The sequence below is a fragment of the Myotis daubentonii genome, chromosome 8 (genome assembly GCF_963259705.1).
Source record: "Myotis daubentonii chromosome 8, mMyoDau2.1, whole genome shotgun sequence".
Classification (NCBI taxonomy): Eukaryota; Metazoa; Chordata; class Mammalia; order Chiroptera; family Vespertilionidae; genus Myotis; species Myotis daubentonii.
Window position 1 is genome coordinate 43,954,595 of NC_081847.1, and position 17,033 is coordinate 43,971,627.

Sequence of the window (17,033 nt, forward strand, 5' to 3'; positions counted from 1 at the left end):
TTAGAATTTTCTGCATCTTCCTTAACTAAAACACCTATGATTCTGTATGGTACTTATTTACCCCTTAATTGTCACTTCTACTTACATTAGCCCTTTGAGGAAGATGCGTGTTTCTTATTCCACTTCTGGCGTCTTATCTGTGACTGACCCAAAGAAGACGCACAATCAGTAATGATTGAATCCGTGTGTGTACCTGTATCTACCCTATATTTAAAACTTTTATGGACAGACTCAATGTGCCCAGCACTGAATTTTTCCAGTGGGAAAATGAAGTCAGCTGCATTGTGACCCGTCAGGGGAATTATTTCATGCTGTGACGAACGCCCCCACCATCCAGATGATAACATATCTTATGGTCTTTGGATCTCACCTGGTCCCTGTATCTGGCAACTATTCTCTTTTGAAAACAATTTGAAAATGAGACAAAGAGAGCTGAAATGACTTGCCTATTGGAGGTCCTGTAGCTAGAACGGAAGACTCCGCTCCTGCCTTTTGCTGCGGAGGAAGAAAGGGCTGAAGGAAGAAGAGAGACTCCGCACTTGATGGTTGAACTCCCGAGGAGACATGGTACTGACAGCATAGCTTTGTGTTAAATTGTATTTGCAAAACAGGAGGAAATACAACTTTTTTTTTTTTCCTTTTCTCTCTACATGGAGATTGACAGATGCAGCCTCTTTATAAGTCTGAGGCAAGAAAGAGAGAGCACAGCCATTGTTTCTGTGGCCCCCACAACGGCCTGCTGGGTGCTGTGCAGAAAGCACAGTGTGCCCGAGGGAGTTTCAGTGTGTTTTCTGACCTCCAAACCTGAGAGCTGATGGAGGGCCCTAGCACCAGTTCAGGGCCTCTGGGCTGAAAGAACCAAGAGAACTGAAGAGGAAGCTTAGCATCAGGATGGCCAACATTTGCAGAGCCCACTGCAAAATGAAAATGGGGCCCTCTTCTTCAGAAAGCATTAAGAATTCCAAGACATGACAGACGAGCATCAAATCCAGCCCGAGGCCCTGCTGAGAGGGGCACAGGTGGCCCTGTATGAATTGCACATCCGTGAAGCTGGCCCTGGGCAGACTTACACACCAAGGGGCACATTTGTTCTCAGAATCACACGTTATCTCAGAAAACAATAACAACATACATTTCATTAAGGACTATAGACCAAAACAATGTTGCCTTCAAATGCTTTTTACTATTAATGTAGCTTATATAATAACTAGAGGCCCGGTGCACAAAAATTTGTGCACTCGGGGGGGAGGGGGGGTCCCTCAGCCCGGCCTGTGCCCTCTCGCAGTCTGGGACCCCTCGGGAGATAACGACCTGCTGGCTTAGGCCTGCTCCCGGGTGGCAGAGGGCAGGCCCAATCCCTAGGTGCAGCCCGTGGTCGGGCTCAGAGCAGGGCTGATTGGGGAGTTGGGGCGCCGCCCCGTCATGCACAGAACAGGGCACATTGGGAGGTTGTGATGCCACCCTCAGTCACGCTCAGGGTAGGGCCATTTGGGGGGTTGGGGCATGGTCCCCTGTCACACTCAAGGCAGGGTCGATGGGGAGGTTGCGGCGCCACCCCCTGTCACGCACAGAGCAGGGCCAATCAGGGGGTTGGGGCGCTGCCCCTGTCACACACAGAGCAGGGCCCATCAGGGGGTTGGGGCACCGCCCTCTATCACCCACAGAGCAGGGCCGATCAGGGGGTTGGGGCGCCACCACTCTCACACTCAGGGCAGGGCGGATGGGGAGGTTATGGCTCTACCCCATCACACACAGAGCAGGGCCCATGGGGGGGGGGGTTGGGGAGCTCCCCCCTATCAGGCACAGAGCAGGGCTGCTCAGGGGGTTGGGGCCCCGCCCCCTGTCACACACAGAGCCGCAGGGCGATCAGGGGGTTTGGGCGCTGCCCCCTGTCACGCTGATCCCGGTGCTGGGAGGCATATTACCCTTTTACTATATAGGGTAGAGGCCTGGTGCATGGGTGGGGCTGGCTGGTTTGCCCTGAAGGGTGTCCTGGATCAGGGTGGGGGTCCCCACTGGGGTTCCTGGCCAGTCTGGGTGAGGGGCTGAGGGCTGTTTTCAGGCTGGGAGTGACTGAAGTTCCCAACCGCTCCTTTTTTTCTTTTTTTTTATTTTTTTTATTCTGGGCCAGCTTTACCTTGAGGCTTGGCTCCAGCTCTTAGGCCTCCGCGGCTGAAAGTAGGTTTCTGGCCTTTGCTTACAATGTTGCGAATCTGCTGGCTGAAGTCCAGCGGTATTTGTTACAATGTTTCTTAAACTGCCCGCTCAGAGGCCTGCAGCCGCAGGCGGGGAACGTTGGTTTCCTCCAACGATCCTCCGTCACTGAGGCAAGCAAGCCTCATGTTAGTTTCAAGCTGCCTGGCTGCCGGCCGCCATCTTGGCTGACAGTTAATTTGCATATCTCGCTGATTAGCCAATGAAAAGGGTAGCGGTCGTACGCCAATTACCATGTTTCTCTTTTATTAGTGTAGATTGTACTCCCTATGTGCCAGACACGGTTCTAAGTGCTTTGCACACACTGGCTCATGCTTTTCTTCTTGAAAACTCTATGGGGTTGATACTATTATTAGTCATGTCATAAATGAGGAAGTGAATGTGTGGGAATTCAATTGCCCCAAATTCTTCAGAACCTAGGCCAGCTGAGTCTGTGTTTCTATCCACTATATACAGTGCCCATCTGAAATAAAAGCAAGACTACTTACTACATGACTCTTACCAATCTATTGTGGAGAAGGACAGTTTTGAAGGGTCTCTTGCTTTTTTTTTTATCCTAAAGAGAGAGGATTGAATTCATTGCAGACCTGGACCCTTCAGTTTCCTGCAACCCAACCTGCCTATCTGTGTCCCTGCCCTTTCTGCAGGCCCCTGGTTCAGTCCTGTTGATTCGAAAACACATCTGAGAAACAAACACATGTACAACAATGCATCCCTCAATGAACAGCACATCAACAAGTATCACTACTTCCTCATCTCAAAAACCAAATAACCTTCCAGAGTAGCAGATAAGATCTTAAGCAAACAAACAGCATTCAGTGTGGCTCCTAAGACTGCCTCTCTTCTTATTGCTCAGGAAAACAACTAGTGTTTCTGAATGTGAAGAAGAGGTTCAACTGGATTTTTGTGCTACAAAAATGAGTAAAGTATCAAATGAATTTTAAAAAGCATTTTATTCACAGTGTTCAAAATAAATACAGTTATGGTATATCTAATACATTTCAATTATATGGAAGCTCTCTCGAGTCATCTTTGTTTACCTGTCATGAAATTTTGGATAAATGTATTGAAGAATATTAGAAAAAACCCACTATATAAAGATATAATAAAAAAATCACCCCCCCCCCCAAAAAAAATAGCTATTTCAAAGCTATTGAAAGTTTCTTGAAAAAATACTGAAAGCAGGGCAATAATTTCAAGTTTTCATTATCTATAGAACGTTCTCATCAGAACTGCATTTTGCAAAACTCTTTTCTAATAACAAATTAAAAAAAAAAGAAACCCACCTACCCACTGATCAGAATAACACTTCCTGGGTTCTTCTGCCTTCATAGAAGTTTCAGATCAGCAGGCTGCTTTCTCTTGAACTTACTCTGTTTCTTTCTTTGACTGGACAGGCTTGTTGCAGGAAAGTCCAATGAACCTTGTGAACACCACCTATTTATTTATTTCTTCTACTTATTTTAATTGGAAAAGTTAAAAAGAACAGCTAGACATAATAGAATAAACATTAGCACACACAAGAAAAATATCAAACTTTTGTCATCTCTTTTGTAAAACAAATACATCGTGCTGAGTAAGTTGAAGTCTCCTGGATTCCTGCCTGGTCTTATTTCCCTTAATTTTTCACCATAATGACTCGGGCATAGTATCCTTTGTGCCCATGCTTTTACTTTAGCTGCAAACACACATTCTTTATAAATAGAATATAAACATTGCCCAGACATGCTTCTAAGTTTACAAGAATAGCATCATGTTTTGCAAAGATCAGATCGAACTACCTTGATCTCTGGGGATAAGAGAGGGTAACATTTTTTAAAAATCATGACCTCTGCTTTTGAAACTGTCTCCTGAAGCAAATTCAGTTTCTGTCATAATCAGAGCAGTAAATCTCAACTACAGACAAGAGTTCTTGAGGTGAAACCTTTTTGCCTTCATGTTAGATTTTAGAGAGTAAGAACTTAATTTTCTTAAAAGGTTCATTCATTTGTTCAGTTTCCAATGTTTATAGATAATTGGGTTGATAGTGCCTTCTAATAAGGCTATCAGACATCCCAATTTTCCTGGGACAGAGGGGGTGTCCCGGGACATTCCTGGGCAAACAGAGACCAGCTGGTCACCCTACCTACTAATGCGAAGCATTGTGTAGGCATCAGCAGTGAGTAAGACAGGCAAGGCCACTGTTCTCACGGAGTAAGTGTTACTGTGGGGAGACACAGACGATACATAACCATATAAACTATCAGATAGCTACAAGTTATGCAGGTAACTAAAATTGGTTAATGTAACAGGAAGTGACTAGGTGGCTCTCTTAGGCTGAGTGCTTAGTAATAGAGGAGGTGACATTTAAGCTGAGAGCTGAATGACAAGCAGGAGGTGTCATGAAATAGGAAGAAAGGAGGAAGAACATTCTGGGCAAAGAGAAAATTTGGAACAGAGCCCCTAGTTCGGGAATAAGCCTGGTGTATGTAAGGAACTCGAAGGAATCAATGTGACTTGAGCAAAGGGGGTGTGTCGGGTTCCTAGGGCTTCTGTAACAGATGACCACGAACCGCGTAGCTTAGAACAATAGGAATGTATTGTCTCCCAGTTCTGGGGGCCAGAGGTCTGAAGTCGAGCTGTCAGCAGGGCTGTGATTCCTCTGAAGGTTCCAGGGGAGGGATCTTCCTTGCCTCTTTCCAGCTTCTGGTGGTTACAGGAAATCTCCGGTGATTCTCACCTGGCAGATTGAGCAGTCTGACCTCTGCCTTCAGTTCACTTGGTGTCTTCATGTGCCTTTTCCGTTTCTTAGAAGATCAGTCATTGGATAAGGACCTACATACCATCATGATATCATCTCAACTTGATTACATCTGCAAAGGTCCTGTTTCCAAACAAGTTCAGATTTATAGGTATGAGAGGGGTGGGTAGGGGTCTAGTATAGTTGGTGTGGGGGACACAATTCAACCCACTACAGTGGACAAGGCTGGAAGTGAACAGAGGGACAAGCAGGGCCCAGATCAGGCAAGGATTTGCAAGTTAAGGTAAGGAATATAACTCTTGGTGAGTTTTAAGGACCAGGGAGATGTGATGTCACAGCCATTGAGAAGAAAGATTACTATAGAGGGGAGATGGACTGTAGGGGTGGAGAGAACAGGCCAGAGTTGGGATATGACGTAGAGATAGAGTCGATAAGTTCTTCTGATGCACCAAGTGCAGGTGTGATAAAGGAAGCATGTCAGAGATAAGTGCCAGAGTTTTGACTTGAAACATCTAGTAGCTGTTTCCTGGTCTGAGGAAACCTGGAGAAAAAACAGGTTCAGGAACAACAATTGAGAGTTTTATCTCTGCAATGGGAAGAGGGAAGGGCAGTTCCCCAGTTCCAGACCCCACGTGACATGGGGTAGGTGAGAAAAGGTAGCTGTCACTCCAGGGCGCCAAGGGAGGGAAGAAGAGTTGTTTTTATGGAAGAACCAGGTTTGGGCCAGGGCATGGAAGAAGAGAGAAGGCTTACAGAAGACCTTGGGAATGAAGGCAGTTTCTGATGAGACACGTGAATTCCACGGGACACCCTGGCAGGGCGCGGAAGGGTGCAGTGGAAGGGAAATTGGGCCACATTGGTGCATGTGCTTAGCAGTTTGGGTGATGATGGCTGCCTTGTGGGGCTTGGGCTTCTGTCCGTGACAGTGGTAACGTGTTTGTAAAGCCTGAGGGATTTGTTTGATAATCCTTAGTGGAAGGTGTCCAGTTTCCTATGTCTGGGCAGGTCTGTCTTGCATGATGGAGCGGGCGGGAGCCAAGACAAGCAAGAGCCTCCCAGACGGCTTCTTTAGAGGCGAGGAGTTCTAGGCTTCTTAACAGCTGGCAGAGGGGTGGCCTACCTGGAGCCTGCAGCTAGGCGGGACGTCTTCCTAGTGACACAAGGAAGCATGAGGCCCGTGTTACAAAAGCCTCTGCCATGGCAGGCAGCCGCTGCTGCTCACCTGTCAAGAAGCAATGGCATTAGGATTCTGAGTTGCTCTGGTCAGATCTACAGTTTGGAATTCATAGGCTGAATGTGAAACATCCCATCTGTGGGCTTCATAACTGAACACTTTCAGTGTCGTTATATCGCACAAAGTAGTTAGAGAACTTTTATGCTGATTTTTGTTTTTTATTATTCTTTCTTCTTTGATGAACACAATATAAGACAAAGATATAAAATGAGAATGATTTCACATCGAAATGTAGGTCTAAGCTCATATCAGTGCATCAACAGATTTATTTCTTTTTCTAGGCAATCAAATGATCTTATGTTTAGACTTCCAGGTCAGGCTAAAATCTCAGGAACACAATCATAAATAACTTCTATGGTTAAAGGAAGAGAAACAAGAGAAGGAAAAGTATGAGTGATGTTTATTTCCTTTTTCTTTCTTTTTCTTTTTCACTTCAGTTAGGTCAGGCAGTTTAGAAGCCGAGAGGCCAAGGAGGCTAGTCCACATGTCTTAGCATCTTCTGGTCCCTGTGCAGATGCCCCTTGGGCCTTGGGCCATGCAGCGGAGAAGCTGGTCTCTCTTCTCCAGCTCTCATGTCTGGGCTGACCTCAGCCTTGAATGTAAGTGAGAGAATCAGCACCCCCTTCAGGAGGGAACCAGGAAAGATCTAAATGGGAGTTTTCTTTCTCAATACCTCCAGCACGTGTTTCAATCCCCTGAAGACCATCAGGAAGGGTCAATGCTTGGGTTCTCATTCATTGCTCAGTCCCTCCACCCTTCCCAGCCCCACCACCCCAACAGCTGTCAACCTGTTCTCTTTCTATGAGTCTGTCACTATTTAGCTCATTAATTCATTAGATTCCACATAAGTGAAATCATATGTTTCTTGTCTTTCTCTGACTTGCTTATTTCATTTAGCATAATACTCTCCAGGCCCATCCATGCTGTTGCAAAGGGTAAGATTTCCTTCTTTTTTACAGTCAAGTAGGATTCCATTGTATAAATGTACCACAGCTTTTTTATCCACTCATCTACTGATGGGCGCTTGGGCTGCTTCCAAATCTTGGCTATTGTAAATAATGCTGCAATGAACATAGAAATACATATATTCTTTTGAAATAATGTTTTGGGTTTCCCCAGATGAAAATTTTTTGATATTAAAATAATGCCACTGTACTAGTAAACATGTACATGTCTTCTAGGTTATATGTGCCCAAGTTTCTATAGCATATAAATGTGAAGTGAACTTTTTTGGGTGATTGGGTACAAAAATCAAGTTTATTAGATATCAACAAGTTTCTTCTCAAAGTGATTGTAATAATTTATACTCCAACCAGCAGTTTATTCCAACACTGTACACCACAACTTTGCACATTCTTAGTATTGCCTATCATTAAAATTTTTGACAATTTTATTGGGTCATTGTTTTAAGTCCTTTTACTTTTTTGATTAATGGCATTTTTTTCCCCTGAGAAAGAAGCCAATTTTCATATTGTGCTTAAAACAATACCTCATCTGTGTACACAGTAAAAGTTGATTTAACCCATTTATCAAAGTTTTTAAAGATTCCCACCTCCACTAGATAACATACAAGTTAAAACTGTCACCTTCCTCAGATTTTGCTCATATTTTCTTGTTCCTGAAAGAACGTCAGCAATAAGGAGATAAAATTGTTTCTGTTTTAAATTACACCTCAATAAAGGTGTCCTCTGACTTTTTAATATTTTGAAGGCACAGTCTCTTCCTTCCCACCAGAATGTGCAAAAGGCATGTTGATTTTCTGCTGATAAAAATAAAACATATGAAAACAATTCTTCATCCTTATGAGGACGAACTTCAACTTTCAAAAGAGTTTTTCGCCTTTTCACTAAAAAAGTCACCAACTAATTGGACACCCGAGAGTGTCCATTGGAGGGTGCATTTACAGCTTTCTCATGAATACCTGCACATCCTATAGATATTCTTAATCATACTCCATAAATGCACAATATCATTTCCTATTGCAATGGTTTTAAGTAACTTTTTAAAAGGGGGGGTGTAAAAACGCCTCCTTTTTTCCATAACGAAGTCACACTTGTACAGAGTTGATGTAGCAGTTGGATGTGACCCACTATAGCAGGGGTCCTCAAACTACGGCCCGCCGGCCACGTGCGGCCCGCCGAAAACATTTATCTGGCCCACCGGGTGTTTCTGCCGCCACTGCCTGTTGCTGAATTTGTTCATAGTTCTTTTTTTAAACTATAGTCCGGCCCTCCAATGGTCTGAGGGACAGTGAACTGGCCCCCTGTTTAAAAAGTTTGAGGACCCCTGCACTATAGAATGATGGATATTTTGCATTCCGACAGAAAATGCACATTTCATAAAACTCATTTGCTGGGTTTCCACTTTGCTTTTTATGATGACTCATTGTGGCTTCTATCTAGGGAAGTCTTAATGAATATCTGAGGTAAGAGGAAGTGAAACCTGCTTGTCATTTAGGATGCAGAAACTGAGAAAGCTTTGGTAGCCGATGTTCCTTGCATATTTATATGTGTGAACTATAAATACAGCACTTGCCTTTATTTTTCTCTGAAAAGTTATTCCAACCCCCCAAACAGGAAGAGTGCAAATTTCTGTTGACCATTCCTGCTCCTGCCCTCTCTTTTTCTCACTGGGGCGGGGGAGGGGGGGGGGCTGTTGGGTAGTGATTTATTCTGAGGCCTATAACTCACTACAATCTTTGCACTGTTGCTCAAGTTGTCCCAGATTCAGTCGTTAGGAGTGCCTTTCTTTACTTGGCCTCCGGTGTTCCTTGGACAAGCGTCCATCACTTCTTCAGCAACTCCTTACTTTCTGACATGAGATAGTCCAGGCTTGTCTTGGACTTGCCCCGCCCTGGAGCCAGCCTTTCTTCAAGGACCCCTGTCCTTCTGTTGGAGGCGGTACTGAGATCCAGGATCTGGGCCCAGGCAATAACTGACCTGCTTTCTGTCACTACAGATTAGACTTGTCTTTTTTTGTTGCTGTTTTAATCCTCACCCAAGGATATTTTCCCATTGAATTTTAGGAAGAGTGGTCTTTCTCTTGACCACCTCCCAACCTAACACTATCTAGGGGCCCACAATGGGCCAAATCATTAGCATAACAAAAACACTCTTTGTCAGGAAATTCCAAGTTTTTGAAGCTCTGTGTCAAGAACCAAGGACAAAACCCAGATATGGTCTATACCAGTGATGGCGAACCTATGACATGCGTGTCAGAGGTGACACACAAACTCATTTTTTTGGTTGATTTTTCTTTGTTAAATGGCACTTAAATATATAAAATAAATATAAAAAATATACATCTTTGTTTTACTATGGTTGCCAATATCAAAAAATTTCTATATGTGACACGGCACCAGCATTAAGTTAGGGTTTTTCAAAATGCTGACATGCCGAGCTCAAAAGGTTCACCATCACTGGTCTATGCTGTACCACACCTTCTCACACTCATGCTCCCATGTCTTTCTCTGTCTTACTTATTTCACTTACCATAATGTCCCTACGGTCCATCCATGTTGTTGCAAATGTAGGATATTATCTTTCTCATGGCTGAACAATATCCCATTGTATTAATACACATCTTCTTATCCATTCATTAATGGACACTTAAGTTGTTTCCATATCTTGGCTATCTATATATATAAAAGCCCAGTGACCGGAACAGCGGAATGACTGGAACGACTGGTCGCTATAATGTGCACAGCAGTGGCCAACTGGCCTGATCCGGGCCCAAATTGGCCACCCCCTCAATCTCCCATGGCCCCTCCCCCAGGCTGGCCCCACCCCCGATCAGATCCCCACCTCAATTGGGGGCAGGGCTGGCCAGCCAACCACCCACAGCCCCTCCCTCCAGCCAGCCCCACCCCTGATCAATCCCTGCCCCTAACTGGCCAACCACCCGCAGCCCCCTCACCCCCCACGGGCCCAGCCCTGATCAGTCCCCATTGGGGCGGGTTGGCTGGACCCCACCTGTGCAAAATTTGTGCACTGGGCCTCTAGTATCTATAATAATAAAAGGATAATATGCTAATTAGGCCAGACGTCCTTCCGGATGACCTTCTGGATGAAGCCTTGGAGGGCAGGGGCTGAGGCAGAGGCGGCCACTTTGGTGGGTGGGGGCCGAAGCAGAGGCAGCTGCTGGGGCAGCGGGGGGCTGAACCCCTTGCATGAATTTCGTGCATCAGGCCTGCAGTTTATAATAAAAGCAAATGACATCTGCAGTGAGGAGAAGCCTACTTACAGCATTTTCAATGTAAAGTTACAAGTATGAAGATGTGATTGTTTTAGAACAATCTTATTAGCTAACATGCAATGATGGCTTACATGAGCCAGAATCATTAAATGCACAACATGGCTTAGGGCGGTTGGACTGTCACAGTGATCTGTCATTTCAGACTTATTCACCTACAACAGGATGGTATTTCACCAATACTGAGAGAAATACATTTGTGAGAAGAACCCCAGCATCCTTGAAGAGCTCTGTGATTGCTTTTCTCTGTAGGCAAGACCTTATGGTGGGAACAACGGTCACTGAATGGGGAAACCTAAATGAAGTGGAAATACTTGGGTCCAGGTTGGCAGGCGCCAATTTCACAACTGAAAAGAGGAGACACCCTGAAAGGTCCACCTACGTTAAAAGGACAAAATGAAATGTTTTAAACAACATGAAGCCCATAAATTCAACTAGTTAGAAGAAATGGACATACTTCTTGAAAGACAGAAAATACAAAGCTCAAGCAAGAAGAACTAAATAACCTTGAGCCTTTTATTTATGAAGAAAAATTGATTTTGCAGTTGAAAACCTTCCTGCAAAGAAAGCTGCTTCACTGGTAGGTGAATTCTATTAAATAATTCCAGACTTTGCTTCCCTGCACATTCCCTGTAGAGTTAGCATCCCATGAGAGCACTTACTTGCAAAGTTTGGAAGGGGGAAGTGAAGCTGTAGCAAACTGTTTTCATGCTTAGACGGTGGGTGCAGGCACCAGGAGCCGTTCTGCTCTGGTGTGGTATTGCCCCTTTGCTGGCTCACCTGGCCGAGGTGGGCAGGAGCCAGGACCACTACTCCTCCGGCTCCTGTGTCAGGGCTGAGCGTTTTGCTTTCTGACATGGGTGCCAGCTTCACCTGCAGGCCACTCTCTTCATTAAAGTTGGGGGCAGGGAGAGGTGGGCTTCAGCCCGTCCTGTATGTTCCATCTCATCCCAGCAGGTTCCAGTTTTTCCTTGATCTTTCCTACTCACATCTGTCTATCTTCCTGAGCGGCCACCCCACTCACTCTGGCCCCAGCCCTAGGAACACAAGCCTTACATAGACTTTTTAGCCAACTGCACAATCCCATTTGGTCAAATCGTTATGATAAATCCCGTATTATATACACCCTCCCCCCCACTACTGGTTCTGTTTGTCTGGTTGAACCTTGGCTGACACACCAGGTGTGGTAGTGTTTTAGCTTTCAGCCATTTGTAAGGAATCTTCTTGTAAAGCACATTGCATTTTCTATTGAATATCAGTTGAAATTATATATATATATTCAAATATTGCTCAAGTCTTGCAAATTAATGTCTAGATCAATTTCTGGTCCTTCTATAAGGGTCAATAAATAGACCCCTTGATTGGTCTTTCTTCTTTTCCTTTATTGTCCTCTTTCTGTTTTCCCATGTCTCCCACCCCCTTCCTTTGCCCAGGTCTATAATTTAATTAGTTAATAAAATACTCATTGAATGCCTACTGTATAAATACCATATATAACAGGTGCCAATGTATCAGGCATTGTGCTGGCAACTATGTACAGAGTGGAGAATAAAATAGAGATAGTTTAATGCCAGTTTTTTAAAAAATTAAATATATTTTTATTGATTTCAGAGAGGAAGGGAGAAGGAGAGAGAGATAGAAACATCAATGATGTGAGAGAGAATCATTGGTCAGCTGCCTCCTGCATGCCCCACACTGAGGATCGAGCCTGCAACCCGGACATGTGCCCTGACGGGGAATTGAACTGTGACCTCCTGGTTCATAGTTTGCCACTCAACCACTGAACCATGCTGGCTGGGCCTAATGCCAGTTTTCATGAAAACAGGTGTGAAACAAACAGACAGAGATATATAATTGCAGTTCCATAAGATCTATGGAAGAAAAGATACCAACAAACACATCTAAGGCATGTTCTTGGCCCTCAGTATACAATGTGAGGGAGAGGAGCATTCATAAAAATAGCTACCAAGAAAGCTACCTGCACATCATATTTCCAGCACCTAGCCTCCCACAAGGTTGCAGTCTCCATAGTCCAAGCAAAATCCTGGAACCTCATGCTCCCAGCACTGTTGATCCTGGGAACTTCTAGTCAAATGAAAATGCATCATATATCTATTTTTCTTACTGCCCTCAGAGTTTTTTCCTGTTACCACCAGGTGGTAAATCTGTTATAATAAATTTCCCATATGGTAATTCACTGGAGATCTTGATTGATGTTATGCTAGATAACTGGCATTACTTGTAAACAGTGGAAGAAACAGTCTCTAATTTTGACTGTCCAGGTGACTTTTGGTCACCAGCACCAGATCCATGACAGTCCACAATGCCCACCCCCTTGTGGTAAATAACGTGATTCATTCCCAATCCTGGTGCTATTTATTTTCCCATTTTGCTCAAATCTTTTAAGTGTCTGTACTTCTGTTTTGTAAATATGCCAATCAACATATTTTGAATGGTCACTCAAAGAGAACAAAGTACTATTCTCAGCACAGTAATCATTTTTACATTTACAAATTCACTTCCAGTTATTTTTTACCTAAGTACACATTTCTTATGTAAATTAAATAATTTACACACTACTTAGCTGAAGAAACACGTGGGGACCAGTGACTGTTGCTGTCCAGTAGGTGGCGCCAGACACCAGGCCACCAGTCAGCTCATTTTTACAAGTGTTTATTTTGTAAAAAAGTGGAATGAATTTCCTAAGTATGGTAATATCTTACTCATTTATTTGAGGAATAGCAAACTTGTTTAGTTTATGTAGTTTTGTTTAACTTCTCTATAGTCCAAAGCTTTATATTTTAAAATTGCACACTCTGAAAAATGTTATTTATTACTGAGGACATTTTTAAAGGTTCTTGATCATGCTTGTGGGATTTCTATAAATAAAAGTGCCTGTAGAGGTACTTATTTTATGTGCTAAAGGAAAACATATGCATTTATAGAGTTTGAGAAACTTTTTAAAAATCTTTATTGTTGAAAGTATTACATATGCCCTCTTTTTCCCCCCATTGACCCCTTCTAGCTCCCCTGCCCTCCCCTACCCCAGGCCTTCTCCACACCATTGTCTGTGTCCATGAGTTATGCATATATGCATACAAGTTCTTTGGTTAATCACTCCCCCCGCCCCCTCCCTCACCCCACCTTCCCTCTGAGATTCCACAGTCTGTTCCATGGATCTATTTTGTTCATCAGTTTATTTTGTTCATTAGATTTCACATATGGAGTTTGAAATACTTTCTTGAAATAATGGTAAAAAACAATTATTGCCCATGATCTGTGTTAATGATGCTGATTTTGTTAGCTTTAAAAAAAGTTGCTGAAAATCATGTTTTAATAGTATTCCCATGGACTCTGAGCTCAGGGATCATTGTGCAATGCTATATGTGTCTTATGCAGATGGCAGACCAACACAGTAACTTCCTTCATAATTGACAGTTTCTTTTTGTAGCAAGAACTCAGAAAGGGGAGCTTCTAATGCCAGGCTTTGGCAATGGAATAGAATCAATCAAATAACTACTTCAAGTTAACATGTTAGCATCTCATCGTGGATAATGCTACATTCTCAATGTTTTCCAGTGTTTTTTGTTTTTGTTTTTTACATAATGAACAATGTTTGGGTTATGTGTGAATATCTTTGGAAAGTGATATTCTGAGACTCTAAAAATCATGTGAACATGATTCTTAGCTATACACACCAAGAATATATTTATGTTTGAGGGAAAGTTAAAATAACCCAAACTATAAATCATTCTGTTTTCCTATGTGGCCATTTGACAGATATTTTATTCATTTACATCTGCTAGAATATTTGCTTTACAAGTAGCTGTTCTTTACTTATTTTTAGATAAGTAGCCATGTTATTGCACTGTTCACTTAGTCCAAAAGATAGAGCCAGGTGATTTATAAATCACCAGAGGATTTATAAATTGTTTGTTTCTTAGTATGGATTCTCATTTGCATCATATGGAAATTCACTTTGGCACATAATTGAATTTTCCAGCAAACTGAAGCTTATTTCTTAGCCCTAAACATTAACATTAAAAAAAAAATCTCTATCTTTTAGATAAGGTTGTCAATAGAAGAAGAGGCTAAAAGGAAATTGTCATAAGTGATTTAGAGTGGAGATAACAATGAGATAAAAAGAAACATTCAAGAGGAAAGGACAAGGGACATTTGGAGAACCAGTTTAGGAAGTTAGGGAAGGAATTGTCACCAGGTTCCTCTTTGGGCTAAGGCCCCATCTGCTTCTATTAAGGAGTCCCATAGATAGTGATTTTCATACACATGCGGTTTCCTGTGGAGGCTCAAAGAAGGCGCACAGATTGGTGTTAGAATATTTGTACCACTTGCTCTGTTTCTCAGTGGAGGAGGGGGGAGCTCTTTGCATTTTGGACATGACGTTTCTTCCTTGGAGAAACTATCACATGCATTGTGAAATATTTATCCCCACAAGCCTCTGTTTGTTAAATGCCTTACTGCCCATATGTTATTTTTGACAAACGAAAATGTATCCTCACATTTCAGATGCCACCTGGGAGAGTGGCCATGTGTCTGGTTGAGAAATAACATCAAACACAGTCCCCTCCATGTGGATGGCATTTGGTTAGATGGCTTATCTTCAGCAACATCCTGGTAAGTTCGCTCTCAAAAAAAAAAAAAGAAAAGAAAAAAAAAAAGAAAGAAAAACAATAAAATAAAATAAAAAAAATAGGCCCTGCTTCATAGATATGCCAACTTCTGTGCTGTAAACAGCAATGTCATATTTATTCATGTTTTAGCCGCTGGCTTGAAAATTTTCCAAATATTGAGTAGTTGGCTTGTGCAGGTGACCGGGTGAGCTCCAGTGTGTCCCTGTGCTCGGAAAAGGTCCCAGGGAGCCTAAGTGTTTAGGGCTTTGCCACTACCTGATGGTGAGTGAAGGAAGTGACTCAGGTCACAGATTTGGTGACAAATCCATTTCAGGAAGTTTGCCTTCAAGCTGGTGAAGGTACATATAATTAGTGCATGTTCTTTAGGGTAAACACGGAAGCTGACATTTGTTGGATGCTTCCCATGACACGAAGGCGTGGAGTGGAGAGGAAATGCCCTGCTCTCCACACCCTGGTCTGCATAGTTAGCGCAAACCTCCCGCTAGAAAGGGGAGGAGAAGCCCCTCTTTGCATTCCCCGGAGAAGCCAGAGCGTCTTCGTTGGGCCAAGAGGCAGACAGCACTGCATCTGCAGCATCCGAAGGGTTGTGCTTGGACCTCCCACGTGAGGCTCCCCCCAAAAGAGGAGGGCTTCCATTTTTTATGAGAGAAATTGGTTGCTGCTGTGATTGTCAATAGTGTTAACTGGATATGCCCAGCTGTTTCACCCTCCCAGCCTCTCCACCTCTCACTCTCATGAAGTCAACACTTTTTGTTTCTAATTGATTTCAGAGAGGAAGGGAAAGAGAGAGGAGAGATATAGAAACATCAATGATGAGAGAGAATCATTGATTGGCTGCCTCCTGCACGACCCCTACTGGGGGGGGGGGGTGGTGGTGGGATTGAGCCTGCAACTAGGGCATGTGCCCTTGACTGGAATCGAACCTGGGACCCTTTAGTCCGCAGGCCCACACTCTATCCACTGAGTCAAACCGGCTAGGGCTGAAGTCAACACTTGCAAGGTCACATTGGAAATGATCAGTTTCAGACCTGGGGTTGCACATTGATTTAGACAGTAGCTAGAGACTAGCGATAGGAACCTCCATTCCTGGGTAGCCTGGCAGGACTTTCATGGGATTATGAGCCCCCATTGTCAGAGCTGGGACTTCCGGGTGCTCAGGAACGGACGAAGGTCACAGCTGAGGAAGCAGCTGGCACACAGCACAGCCAGGACTCAGACGAAGGTTGGTTTACCCCACTGTACTACACGGCTCTTTTGTTTTTGTTTTTTTCTTTGAGAACTTATTTGCTTTATTGTTGTTGTTTGCTTGTTTTTTTAAGAAAGGGAGGTAGCTCCTGCCGGCTTGCTTTATTTTTTAGGTATTTCCGAGAATCCCGAGAACCCGGCGAGGCTGGAACTGGCCACTAGGTGGAACACTTCACCTCCTAAAGCGAACGTCTCCAAACCTTGATGGCTGTAAATCGGAGGTTCAAGTGAGAGGATCTCTATCATTTCTAGAAGTTATTTCTCATGCATTATTAGGCCACAGTTAAGATTTAGACTATCTATTTAATATATTCTGAACCTGCAAATCTCATCGAAGCCAATGCCTGTTCAGAAAGCAAAGGCAGACGTGGAGAATTACAGGGATGGGCAAAAGTAGGTTTACAGTTGTTCATATAGTAAAATACAAATTAATAAATAATATTACAAGAATAAATTCTGTGTTGCTCATGCTCACAATTATAAACCTACTTTTTCCCACCCCTATTTATCAAGTCTCAAAATTTTTCGTACTCTTTGAGCTGGTAATTCTACTTTTAAAAAGCTATGTTATTTGTTACATCTGAAGCATGGATAAATAATATAGAAGAAAATGCATGTCATCTTTTTAAATGAAGATGTAAGTTATACTAAGTGTTTAAAAATCGCCTGTTTACATTTCACTATTTCATTGGCTAAG